Below are 12,815 nucleotides of genomic sequence, written 5' to 3' on the forward strand. Positions count from 1 at the left end.
ATATTTTTTTTTTGTTTTTCCTTCCACACAATTTCCAAAACTCTTGGCTGATTCTGAGGGGAGCGAAAATTTTTTAAATTTGTAACAACCAAAACACCAAAAAATTTATTTTTTCTTGTTGTAACAACATTCGGACCCAAATTCTGGATAAAATTAGTTCAGCAAAGAAAGAAATTGCAAAGCAACACCAGTGTTAAGAAGAAGAAGAAAAATTCCCAAATCACAAACATCAAATATAGTAAATCAAATTCTTGGACCAAACTGGATGGTGTGATTTTTTTTTATATTGGTAATGTCAACAAGCAACGGAAATGATAAATTTTGGTTATTATTTGTAAAAGAGCCGAAAAGAAAGAAAATTTCATTTTGAAACTTTGAAAAATGACAGATCAAAACAAAAAACAGAAAAAAAAAGTTTTTCTGGTAAACATTGTATCAAAGAATATTTCTGGAAATATTCCCAAATGGTGATGCTGATTTGATATGTTTGATCAGTAAAACCACAGCATAATTTTCACCCTTTTTCACCCTAGATAATGTTTTTGTTGTCAAACTAATTCTAATATAATCAAGTTTTTGTTTGTTTATGTGTATTTAATGTGTGTAAATATTTTTGTAAACATGGATTTTTTACAAAGTAAATATTTAATATAAATAAGAAGAAAAAACAATAAAGAATGTTTTGGATTTTAAAACACAAAGTTAGATAAACAACAACAAAAGTAAAATTATATAATTTATATTTTTTTGTAAAATGTTTGTAATTCTTTTGTTTCAAGGAAAGTAGGATAAATGATGTTTGTCTTTTCGCTTTCCAAAAACGTTGAAAATGTCAAAATGTTTTTTCAACAAAAAAAAACAGTGACAACAGCAGAAGAGAATTTTCATCTCGAATTTCTGCGAACAAAACAGTGAGAAAACAAACAAAAAGTTTTAGGTTACCAAACAAACGAGAAAAAAAAGATAACAGAGTCACTAATGATATTCTTTACAAATATGATAATTAATTTGTTATGAACAAGTTTTTTTCTCTAAATCCTTTTTCCTTCTTTCCGAGAACAGAAAATAAGATTTACAAATGTAAATCATTGAGAAACAAAATCAACTATTTGTCAACCAGATTGATTCTCATTCAGATGTTCAAGATGATCAGGATGATGAAATCTTCAAAAAACAATACACTCGATTCATTCGTTATTCTTATACAGAGTAACGAACAAAGAGAAAAAAGAAAAAACTTTTGATTCTTGACTTCTTTTCTATGTGACGAAAAAAACTATAGTGATGTATTTGTGTATGTGGTTTGAAGTAGACTGCTGTTTTTGTTTTGTTTTTTACATCTTTGTTCTGGTTATTCAGTTCAGTTCAGTTCCAAAAAAAACATGATGATAATGACAACATATGTTTTCGACAAAATAATCTTTACGATTTTTTTTTTTTGAACAACAAAAACAAAACCAAAAGAACAAAAATAGTTTTTCCAATGAAAATCTTATTCAAATTCAAATTTTTCAATTTTTTTTTTTTGTTGCATAATACACTTGTCGATAATCAACATTGTTTTGTTTTGTTTTGTTGGATGGTCATCTTCAGCCAAACAAACTAAATGAAAAAAAACCAACCAACAGAATCAGATTCAGTTTCTACATTTTGGACTTTTTTTTATTGGCAATAATCTCTGAATCGATGAACAAACAAACCAAACCGAATCGATCGAAATAAAAAATCAAAATTCGGGATATCAGAGTAAAAGAGAAACGAACAAACAACAAAAAAAGAAATGCTTACGGGCATTAACAATCGCCATTATTATTAACATTTGAAATGTTTCAAATGTCCACCACCAACAACTATCAAATAATGTTGTGTGTGTGTGTGTTTTTTCATTGGGATTTTATTTTTTTTTAAATAAAAAATACGAAAATTGCTTTTGGGTTTGACCAATCGATTCGACCGAATTGAATCCATTGAAAATAATGGACAACAACGAAACAAATCAGAAAAAAAGTAAAAAGATAAATTGAAAATAACACTTACAGCCACCAATAAGCAGCCAACATCCGAAGGGTTATTACGATTTGTTTTTTTTTTTTTTTGATGATGATGATTCTCGAAATCAACAAACGAAAAACAAAACAAACATCCACAACGAATTGTTGTTTGTTTTTTATAAACGATGATGATGATTGATTTCGGTTTTACATCAAACCAAATTTCAATCATCCAAATTGACCGATATAAACAATTGGAAAGATGAAGGAAAGTTTACAAGAAATTTTTTTTCCTTGGTGACAATCATCTATACACAAGCAGCACACATTAAATTCAATGATGGAAAACAACACAGAAAAACACATACACAATTGGAACACTTATGGAACACCGAGAGAGAGAGAGAATAACCGGAACAGAAAAAAAACAAAACAACGAGAAAAACACACACAACAAATATGTGCATGTAATGATGATGATGTTGTTGAACACTATTTTTTCTGGCGAGGAGAGAGAGAGAGAACACTTGAAGAAGAAAAAGAAAAAAAATGATGGTAGAATCAATAAGATCGAAGGAAAAAAGAAATTGGATTGTTATTTGATGATGATCATCATCATGCGAAAAAAAGGAAAGAAAGAACCAGAATCAATGATGATGATGATGGATCAAATAACCCTGAAGACGAAGTAGAATATATAAGAATTTCAAATATTCAATTTTCTTCTTCTTCCTTATTTATTTATTTGTCGTTGTTGTTGTTGTTATTGTAGATTTAGTTGATTTTCAAGAATGTCAAATTGCGATTCAAATCGATCTGAATTGTGAATAGAGAGAGTGCAAGTGAAAAGATTACAAAATCAATATTGATTAAAATCAAAGAAATTTTTTTCTTTGATGTAAAATTCTTTGAATAATTTTGTTGAAGAAGAAGAATTGAAACACCAACAAACAATGAATTTGAATTTTTGATTAGATATTTTTTAAAGTTTTTAAAAAATGTTTTGGTTTTTGGATCGATCTGAAATCCAAATTGTAAAATTAAAAATCAATTAACGAAGAGAGAGATATGTAAGAAAAAATGTTTTGAGAATGATCATCATTAAGTCAAAATAGTCGTCTTGTTTGGAACATTTTTTCAACAAAAACAAACAAAAAAATATTGTCAATATGGAAAATATATGTCAAAATAGGAAATAGGATATCATCCGATACGATACGATTACACATCATACATTACACACATGATAACACTTACACTGCTTGAACACAGATGAATTTAGTTTTACATCTGATCTGATCATACAAACACAAAAACATACAGAGAGAGAATATTCTTTATATTCAAACAGACCTAGAATGATGATGCTAACTGTGCGCCATATCTATGTTCAATTTGTGGAAGTGGAAATAGAAATACGTGGGAGCAGTATACTGATTAATGGACCAGAATCCATAAGAAATCCAAATTTCTCTATAGAATTTGCCGTATCAATTTTTCAGTTCCACATTCACATCAATATATACGTACATTTGGCGCCTGAGCATCATCATCATATCGTTTTTTTTTTTTGGAAAATGATAAGTGATGATCAGTGATTCTAGTGATGGGTTGTATATAATCTTATTCTTATCATCATATTTCATTATAATAAAACACACAAAACACACAAATCCTAAATAAGCAAAAGACGAATGTTTGAAGAAATTTGATTTGAATTTCATTGTCATCCATATGGTTGTTATTTGTGTTGTTGTTTGTCGTTGGCTGTTCCATCCCTTCATTCATCATTCAGAAAAGAAAGAAAATATACAAAACAAACAAACAGGAAAAAAAATGTCAACAACAACAGTTTTTCTTTTCTTTCTGGAGAAAAATATACAATACCTACCGATACATTTTCACAACCATGAAAATATCTCATCCCGAATGAAATGTTGGCCAATTTTATTTATTATTCGTAAATTGTTTTGTTGTTGTTTTTTTTGTCTTGTCTTGTTATCATTCTTTGATCATCATACAAAGAAATGCAAAAAAAATCCATTGTTAAACACAGATCTAAGAAAGTGAAAGCAAGAAAGCAAGAAAAATTTGAATAAATTGGGCCAATATGAATTGGGATATAACTGGAGCAGCAGTGGCCAAAGAAAATGATAACATTAGAAAATTTCAATGTGTAAAATTTCACCCAATTTGTTCTTGCCTTTGGATGGATGTTTTTGGTTGATTTTGGCTTTTTTGTTGCCTCTCATCACCATTCACCAGTAATGATGGATGAATAATCTTGGAACGACAAGAAGAAAAAAAATAGATTTTTTTTCTGGCTTAATCAAATCAAATCATGTCCAAAATTTACCATCATCATCATCATCATTATTATTTTAAGCGATTCAAAAGTGAAGAAAATGATTTTTTTTTTTTTTGGGGGGGGGTTAATGCTAGGCTAGGTTGTCATATTCTGGCCCCCATTACATTACATTCAAAAAGACAATAACATTATTGAAAGATTTTCTCTTTGATTTACTTTGCATTACATTAAGACACACACACACAGAATTTGATAATGTTTTTATGGAACTAGCTGAACGAAAACTGAATCAACCAAATTGACCATTTGATGATAATCATTCAATCAAATTATCAAATATTTTTTTGTTCACTACTCATCATCACATGATGCTGGCATTTACAATTCAAATAAACAGACCGGCCAACAGAAATTCCTATAGAAAACCTTATGACAAAACATATGAGAAACATTGAAACATTTTTTTGTTTTTGCCTGCTTGCTTTCTTGGTTCATAATAATAATCATTATTTTGCTTTTTTTGCTTTTTTTTTCCAAGATGAAATCATCATCTGAGATATCAAAGATGTTTATATCAATTATATTCGCATGGATGAAATTTCAATTTGAACAAATGTATGAATGAATGAACGAAAGAACAAACGAACGAACGAATTGGATGATGTTGGAGAATCATTTTTCTCTGTGTTGTAGTTTTTTCCAGAAATTAACAAACATACAAAATGTTACATATTACAATGTAAATAACTAATCTTATTCTTTTCTTCTTCACATTCTTATTCTGTTCAAATTCATTCGATTCTTGATCCCAAAAGAATGAAAGAAAGAATTTTGATCTACCATCATCATCATCATCATCATTGATCGATTGTAAAGAATAAAATAAACATTACAGAGTGATTGTAGAATGAACGACAACAGCAAAAATCATCATCATCATCATAAATCCGAACCGGATAAAATTTGATTTTTTTGTTCCCAAAAAAAATGTCATTACAATTTCATTGTTGGAAAAAATTCTTTGTTGTTGTTGTTGTTGTAGCGATAAGTTGTGACAATAAAATCAACAACAACAACAACAACGATTATGGTAATCAAAAGAGAAAATGATGATGATGATAATGATCAATTTTCAAATGACAAGAAATATTTCCGTAAATATTTTTTTCGTAAACTATTTCACAATTACATTTCATTATTCTCACACAAAAAAAGATTTCTATTTCAACAATATTGATTCCTTAAACGAAAACAAATTTGATTACATTTTCCAAGTTGAAAAAAGAAGCAAGTCATCATCTTGAAATGAAATTATTATCCACCAAAACCAAAACAGAAAAAATATTATGTTGATGTATATTTTTACGACAAGAATCTGTCATCATCATCTTGGATAGAGTTGAGTAGAAATAGCGAAATGGAGAGAAGAACAACAACGACAACAAAAAAGTCGATTATAACGATCGACAATCATCATCATAATCAACATAAGAAGAATTTTTTTTTCTATAAAAACAACAACAAACAAAACTATCAAACAAATCAATCTCAGTGCCTTGTTTTTTTTTCGTTTGTTTCAACCATTTTTTTTTCGATGCAGGAAATTTTCTTTCGATTATTACCACCATCACACTATAAACGACAATCGTTGATTGACACATACGTTTTATTATAGTTTTTTTCTGGTTTGTTTGATGATGATTGTGGAAAACTTTTCCACCTACCTCCCTCCTATTAAAATTTTTACTTTCAATAAGTTTTTTTTCTGTTTGTTTTCAAAAGAAATATTTATGGGAAAATTTTTCCGCAAAATTTGTTTTCGGGAAATTTTTTCTTCCTCGAAAATTAACATTATCATCAATTTATGTGATATGTGTGTGTAGACCAAAAAACCTAATATGAATTTATTTTGTCATCGCTGAAAAAAAATTAAATTCAAATTGAATTTCCCGAAGAAGGAAAAAAATCCCGTAACCAATAAATAACGTTTTCAAAAAAAAGGGAAAAAAAGAGAAACTTCCCCGAAAACAAAATTTAGCTCCAAAAAATTTTTTCATCATCATCATCATCATTTATAACACAAAAAATGTATTGGACAAAAAAAAGAAGAAAAAAACAGAATTTTTTCCATAACATTGATTTTCGTTTACGCCATCATCATCATCATCAAAATTCAATGACGATGGATGATAATGATAGCAACGGACAAATAATGGTCATCATCATCATTTATTTATTCATTGAGTTCAATATTCGTCAAATATGAAAAGAAAAAAGACGAAAAAATTTGTGAACAATCAATTTTTTCGGGTTTTTTCGAGAATCCAAAATGATTATGATGATGATGTTTTTTCAACAACAAACAACAACAACAACAACGAAAAGAAGAATTGCTGACAACAACAACTATTTTCATTTTTTTTTTCGAGAATAATAAAACATTATCAACCTATGTGTAAATAGTGGAAAATGGAATATTGAATGAAAAAGATTCCATTTCTACCCATTACCATCATCATCATCATTATCAACTTGCTAACCACCCTTTAACTTTGAATTATTGAATAAATATATTCATTTCAATCGTTTATTGAATATAATAATATTGAAAATCGACCAAGAAGAAAAGAAAAAAACTAGTGAAAATTTTTATTCTATTCTGAATAGAATTTGATAAAATGTTTATGGAAGAAAAAATACAGAGTGTGAGAAAAGAAAGAAAGGTATGCAGTTTTTGTTGTTGTTGTTGTTGTTGTTGGCCATTTTTTCATCATCATCATCATCACCATTATATTTGACTTGAATCGATCGACTGGAATGGAAAATTGAATGCAATTTTTTGTTTGTTTGGTTGGTTTGGTTGATGCCTTTGCCTTTTCATCAATGATGATGATGATGATGGGTGTGAATTGAATGAAAATAAATGGGAAAAAAATTGAACAAAAAAAATTGAACAAAACATCCAGTTTGCTGTATCGTTATCAAATGAAAATGAATGTAAACAGCAAACCTAAAAAAAACCCTGAAGAAATGATTGTCTAATGATCGTCGTCGTCTTTTTTTTGTTGTTGTATTTTTGAACATCCATTTATCGGATCGATTTCAACAAAAAAAAAATGATTCATTTTTCTTTGTTTGTTTGTTTTTCCAGAAGAAAAACCAAAAGTTTCCAGAAACATTTCTTTCTGGGAACATTTCCAATCAATTGGTCAAAAATTTTTAATGGGGAATTTCCTTTCCCATATGACATTTTTCAACACCCTGTGTCAGAAAAAAAAGGGTCAGAATTCGTAAAACAACCAAGTGTTAATTAGAGAAAATTCCCGGGGAAAAAATGTTCTCGGCAAAAATCTATTACATACTTTTGTAATTAATTAAAGTAAGTGTGTGTGTTTGTGAAAAACACGAAAAACAAAACTAAATTGACAGCAAATGACAAATGTCACAAGAAACAATGTTTGTTTGCGAATATTACAAATAACTAATGAGTGTGGCACGCGTTAATGACAAAAGAAATTTTACGAAATAAAAAACAGAAAATTTACAGAAAAAATTCCAAAATTCAATGAAACATGATATCCATGATAAGTGACAACATTTGAAATTGAATTTAGTTTTGTCTTTGTCTTTGCTAATTAGCAGTTTTTTTTTGTTTTTTGTTTTAAACAAAAAACTTTAAAAAATTTTCCCGTTATTTTTCTGCAGCAAAAAAAACATTGCCCGATTGAATTTGGCCAACCCGGCCACACATTCCCGATAAATTCAGTGTGACACCCGAGAGAACCCGAGCCCAAAGTGAATATTCGGAATTTTAATGATGCGAAAAAAAAGTTTCTTTTTTTTTGCTTGTTATTTTTGTTTTTGTTTTTGTTGTTTATCATCACTTTTGGATTCCAGTGTGACCAATGTCCATTATCCAAAAAAAAACGGGAATTTTTCTCGGTTTGTTAAAAAAAAACTTTTTGTTTTTTTTTCATTTCAAAATTCTGTAAAAAAATTCAATGTTTGTTTGCAGCAGTCAGTTTCGCAATCCAAACAAACAAACATTCTTTTCGAAATTATTCAAACTTGAGAAAAATTACAGGGAAATTTCCCAGCAATTTTCATCCAAAAAAAAATTCCTTTTCTCAACAAATTGACAGTGGAGAAAAAAAATCGCTGAAAAAAACATTCTGATTATGACTTATTTGATCATCATTCGTTGCTCATTCGTTGTTCGTTGTAATCATGTCAATCTTGAAAAATATGGATTTTTTCTTTTCTTTGTATGTAAGAAGAATATTAACTTAACCCAAATTTCTATATATAAAGAATTCTATGGAATCGAGAAAATGATGATGATTTGTAGCATTATTGTTAAGTTACTTTATTCATAATGTGACAACAACGAGAACAACAACAACAACAACAACAAAGACCAATCAAATAATGGAATTTGGTTATTTTCTCTTGTTGTTATTAATAATAACAAGAATTGTTGGAAAAGAAGAAGAAGAATCGGAAAGAATCGTCGAATGGAGATTTATTTATTTATTTTTATGGATTCTGGAATACACACACACACACATATACATTATATGTAAATAATGATAACTTTTCTTTCCATTATTATTCCGGGTTATATTCATTGATTGTCATCATCATCATCATCATCATCATCATTGTTGAATTGAATTGAATAAGGAATTTATCATTTGTAAATTTGTGATTGTCTTGTCTTGTCTTGTCTTGTCTTGTTGAAGTGAAAACCAAAACCAAAGAAAATTCAATAACAAACCACCAGCAATAATAATAATAATGATGATGATGATGATGAAAATAAAAGGAATATTATCATGATTTGGTTGATAGAATTGATCAGATAGAATATCAAGATGAAGATAAGTCAAGTGATCATCTTTTCTTCTTTTCTTTTCATATTCAAGTGGATTTTTTTTGTATTCATAAGTAACATCATCATCATCATCATTGTTGTTGTTGTTATTCTGGAAATGAATTCTGTCAAATTCTGTCTATACAGTCAGAATTGTCAATGAGGACAGATTGAACAAAGTATGAGTATGGGTGGTTGGATTGAGGAAGATTCGGTGGACAAATTTTTCGTATTTCTCTTTTTGGTTCTGGTTGTTTGAATTGAATCCTATAAATATTTTTTTTTTTTTTGGAGGAGGGGGGATAACCAAAATCAAGATCACCACCACCACTACCGTAATGAGATCAATTTTTAATTAAAATTTTTCTTGAAAAATGATGATGAAAAGTGAAACGAAAAACTAAGCTTATTAATAATTTTTTCGTTGAGAAACATTTTTCCAAAAAATAAAATTAAAATTTCACATTGACATTTCATAAGATTCATTCCATTCATTTCATTTTAAATATTTTATGGGGATTGAATGAAAATGAACGGAAAAAAGAAAAAAATCCTTGTTTAAAATTAAATTTTCAACCCAAAAGAAGCGAAAAATGTGAATGTTCCTCATCATCATCATGGTGATGTAGAATCATCAAAGAATTTCAAAAAACAAAAAAAATATTCAAGAATCTTTCTCGAAATTCTTTCGTTCAAAAAAAGAATAATTTCAGGAATAAATTACGGAAATTTTTCTTTCCAATTTCTTCATTTCAATATGATCATCATCGTCGAAGAAGAAGCAAAGAATTGATGAGCCTGTTTTGTGCAATGAGTGATGATTTTCAGAAAAAAAATATGTTTCCCCTTGATAAACAAGGTAAATCAATTGGTTTTTGTTGTTGTTGTTGTTGTTTGGTTTAGAGTTTGGTTTTCACTAATCGTCTTTTCGTTTGTTCATTGGAAAAACAACAACAAATTTTTCGAATGATTTTCCGAAACAAAACCAAAAACATTATCTTCTTTCCGAACACACACACACACACAACACATTTTGGCTGAATTTTATTCATTTTGAAAACTTTGAAAAGAGAAGAAAAAAATCATTTTTAAAAATAACGATGATGAAAATAGGGGAAAAAAAGATTCGGTTGAAAAATAATTTGCATAATTTTTTTTTTGTTTCACCGAATCGGTGATGATGATTTTGAATTTGTCGATCGAAGGGAAACTTTCACCAACAACCACACACACACAAACATTTCAAATAATTATTTTGGAAAGGAAAAGATTTTCGGCCTATTATCGATTATTGTTTGGCCAGACCGAAACCATCCATCCGTCCAAACAAACTAACCACCAGCCAGTCTCGTAAACAACAGAAAATTAACCGAAAAAATGAAATGAATCGATGACGATGACGATGATGGTTGTAGTCAATTATGAAAAAAATTAATAATCGACCCAATGATTGATTCCAAAACAGCAGTCAAACAACCAACCAACAAAAAGTGATGAACGAATTTCGAATGAAATCGATTTCGAACGCAAAAACAAAATCGAAATCGATTTTCGATTGAAAACCGAAAAAACCAAAAAACAAAAACAAAACAAAGAATTGTGTTTGAAGAAATGAATTTTGAAAAATTGAAATTCAAGAGAAATTTTTATTCTTTGTAAAAATTTTTTTCATTGTCAAACTTGAAAACATCCAACAAACAAACAGCAGAAAAAATCAATCAATACCAAAAAAAAACCGATGATTTTGTTGTTGATGATGGCATCAAAACAACAAAACAAAAGCAACGAAAAAAAGGAAATTAACCGAAATCATCAAATGAAAGTCACATCCAAACACATCATCATCAACATTGACAAAAATGATGATATACCACATGCCGATCTAATGTGATGTGTGTGGGATGTTTTTAGTTTTTTGGTGACAAAATTTTTATTCTTCAAAGATTCAGTGGAACATAGAAAAAATTTGGTGCCTGTTTTTTATTGTTGTAATTTTTTTTGTTTTTGTCTTCTGTTGAAACAATGATGATTTGGTTGTCTTATTTTTGAGAAAATGAAAAAAAAAGAATTTCTCTCTTTTTTGGCTTGGTTCTCTTCTTTGGTTCTTTAACACAATTTTCTGTTCGCCTTTATTTTCATGGACTGTGCACACAAGTGAAAATGAAATTTGTGACCAAAAAAAGCAACCAACGAAAATCAATAAAAATCATTAACTTTTTATTCATTTTTTTTTGTTTTGTTTTGTTGGAAACAACAAAACGATGACCGACCGAAAAAAAAACTGATAAACTGCCATAAAGAATCAAACAAACTGATGATGATAATGACAATGGCAATGGCAAATACACGTAGGTTTCAGGAAATCGATTCGAATGTTTTTTTTTTTCGTTTCGAATAATTCTGTTGATGATTACGAAAACAACTGGCGCCATCTGTAAACCGAAGGTATGAAACTCAATTTTTTCAATTTTTTTGATTTTTTCAATTTTTTGATTTCGTTTCTCAAGAGAATTCCCGGATCAAAATCATAGAATTAATTGATTTTTTTTTTTGAGAAAAAAAGTTTCAATTTTTTTCCAACGAAAAAAAACAAACAAAAGAAATATGTCAATATCAGAAACAAATGTTGAAAATTCAACAAACCCGAAAAAAGTTTTTTCAAAAAAATTAAAAAAATCAAAAAAATTTTGACCACATTTGTAAGACAAAGATCAAAGAATTGAACGGGTATAAATCAAATTTGTTTCTTCTGAAAAGAAAATGACAAAACAAAACAGAAAAACAAACTTTTTAAACCAAAATCAAACGGAATAAATCAAAAATCATCGACAAGGGGAACGAAAAATCAATCAATGATTTTCTTTTGTTATGGGATAACAGCAACAGCAGCCAGCCAGCCATTCATCCATAATAATTCAATGAGGAAGGCGATTTTCATTTTCCTGGATTTTCAAACGAAAAAAAATTTCATCATTCAACAGCAACACTAATCATGTAATGATGATGATGTAAATATATTTAGCTAAAATTCAATTGAAAAATATCGATTGTTTTTTTTTCAATTTTCAAGTTTTCATTCATTCATCGTCTAAAACATCAATGTCCTTCCACACAGACATATAACGTTTCTTTTCAAATTTGCTTGCCATCATCATCATCATTATGATAATGATAATGTATTGGGCGTAACAGTCTTTTTTTTTTCTTTCCAAAATTAAAAGAAAAGACTTGATTGAAAGTTAAAAAGTTATAAAATGAAAAAATTCATAATCTTGAGACTAAAAGCTTAAGATCACTGTTGTTGTTTGTTTGTTTGTTTTCCCTTAATACTTTCTTTCTGTTAATAATTTTTTTTTACAAAAATAGAAAATCGGATCTGATTCTTTTGTTTGCATCCTTTTTCTTCCTTCTCCTTTCTCTATACGTGCACTTGAAACAACTGCTGATTACTGAGTACAAACGTGTTATGAATGTGCAAACACACACGCAAACACGTGTGTGTGTGTTTTCGAGGTAGACGACAACGATTGATGATAATAATACTGATGCTGAGGATGATAATGACGACAACCATAGACTGACTAACTAACACACAGGTGTCCAAACAGGATCTTTTTTTCATTTCATTTCATTTATTTCAGTG

The 12,815-nt window shown here is 28.7% G+C and overlaps 1 protein-coding gene and 1 long non-coding RNA gene across 5 annotated transcripts in view; one reads left to right on the top strand and one right to left on the bottom strand.

Moving 5' to 3' along the window:
- The window catches only part of LOC113793643 (uncharacterized), a 60,246-nt gene extending 57,740 nt beyond the window's left edge, over positions 1-2,506 (bottom strand). For all 4 annotated transcript variants that reach the window (XM_075824976.1, XM_075824977.1, XM_075824978.1 and 1 more), the window contains exon 1: positions 2,038-2,506. The gene's annotated coding sequence lies outside the window, so the exon portion shown is untranslated. The remainder of the gene's footprint in view (positions 1-2,037) is intronic.
- An 8,461-nt stretch (positions 2,507-10,967) lies between these two features.
- Positions 10,968-11,783, top strand: LOC142646324 (uncharacterized). Its single transcript, XR_012847277.1, has 2 exons — positions 10,968-11,617; positions 11,680-11,783. It is a non-coding gene; the product is annotated as an uncharacterized LOC142646324 (long non-coding RNA).
- Positions 11,784-12,815: the final 1,032 nt, after the last annotated feature.

Source organism: Dermatophagoides pteronyssinus, unplaced genomic scaffold, assembly GCF_027571235.1.
Source record: "Dermatophagoides pteronyssinus isolate colony J.1.1.1.1 unplaced genomic scaffold, Derpt_VIB-CSIC_2022.12 sq0003, whole genome shotgun sequence".
NCBI classification, from domain to species: Eukaryota; Metazoa; Arthropoda; class Arachnida; order Sarcoptiformes; family Pyroglyphidae; genus Dermatophagoides; species Dermatophagoides pteronyssinus.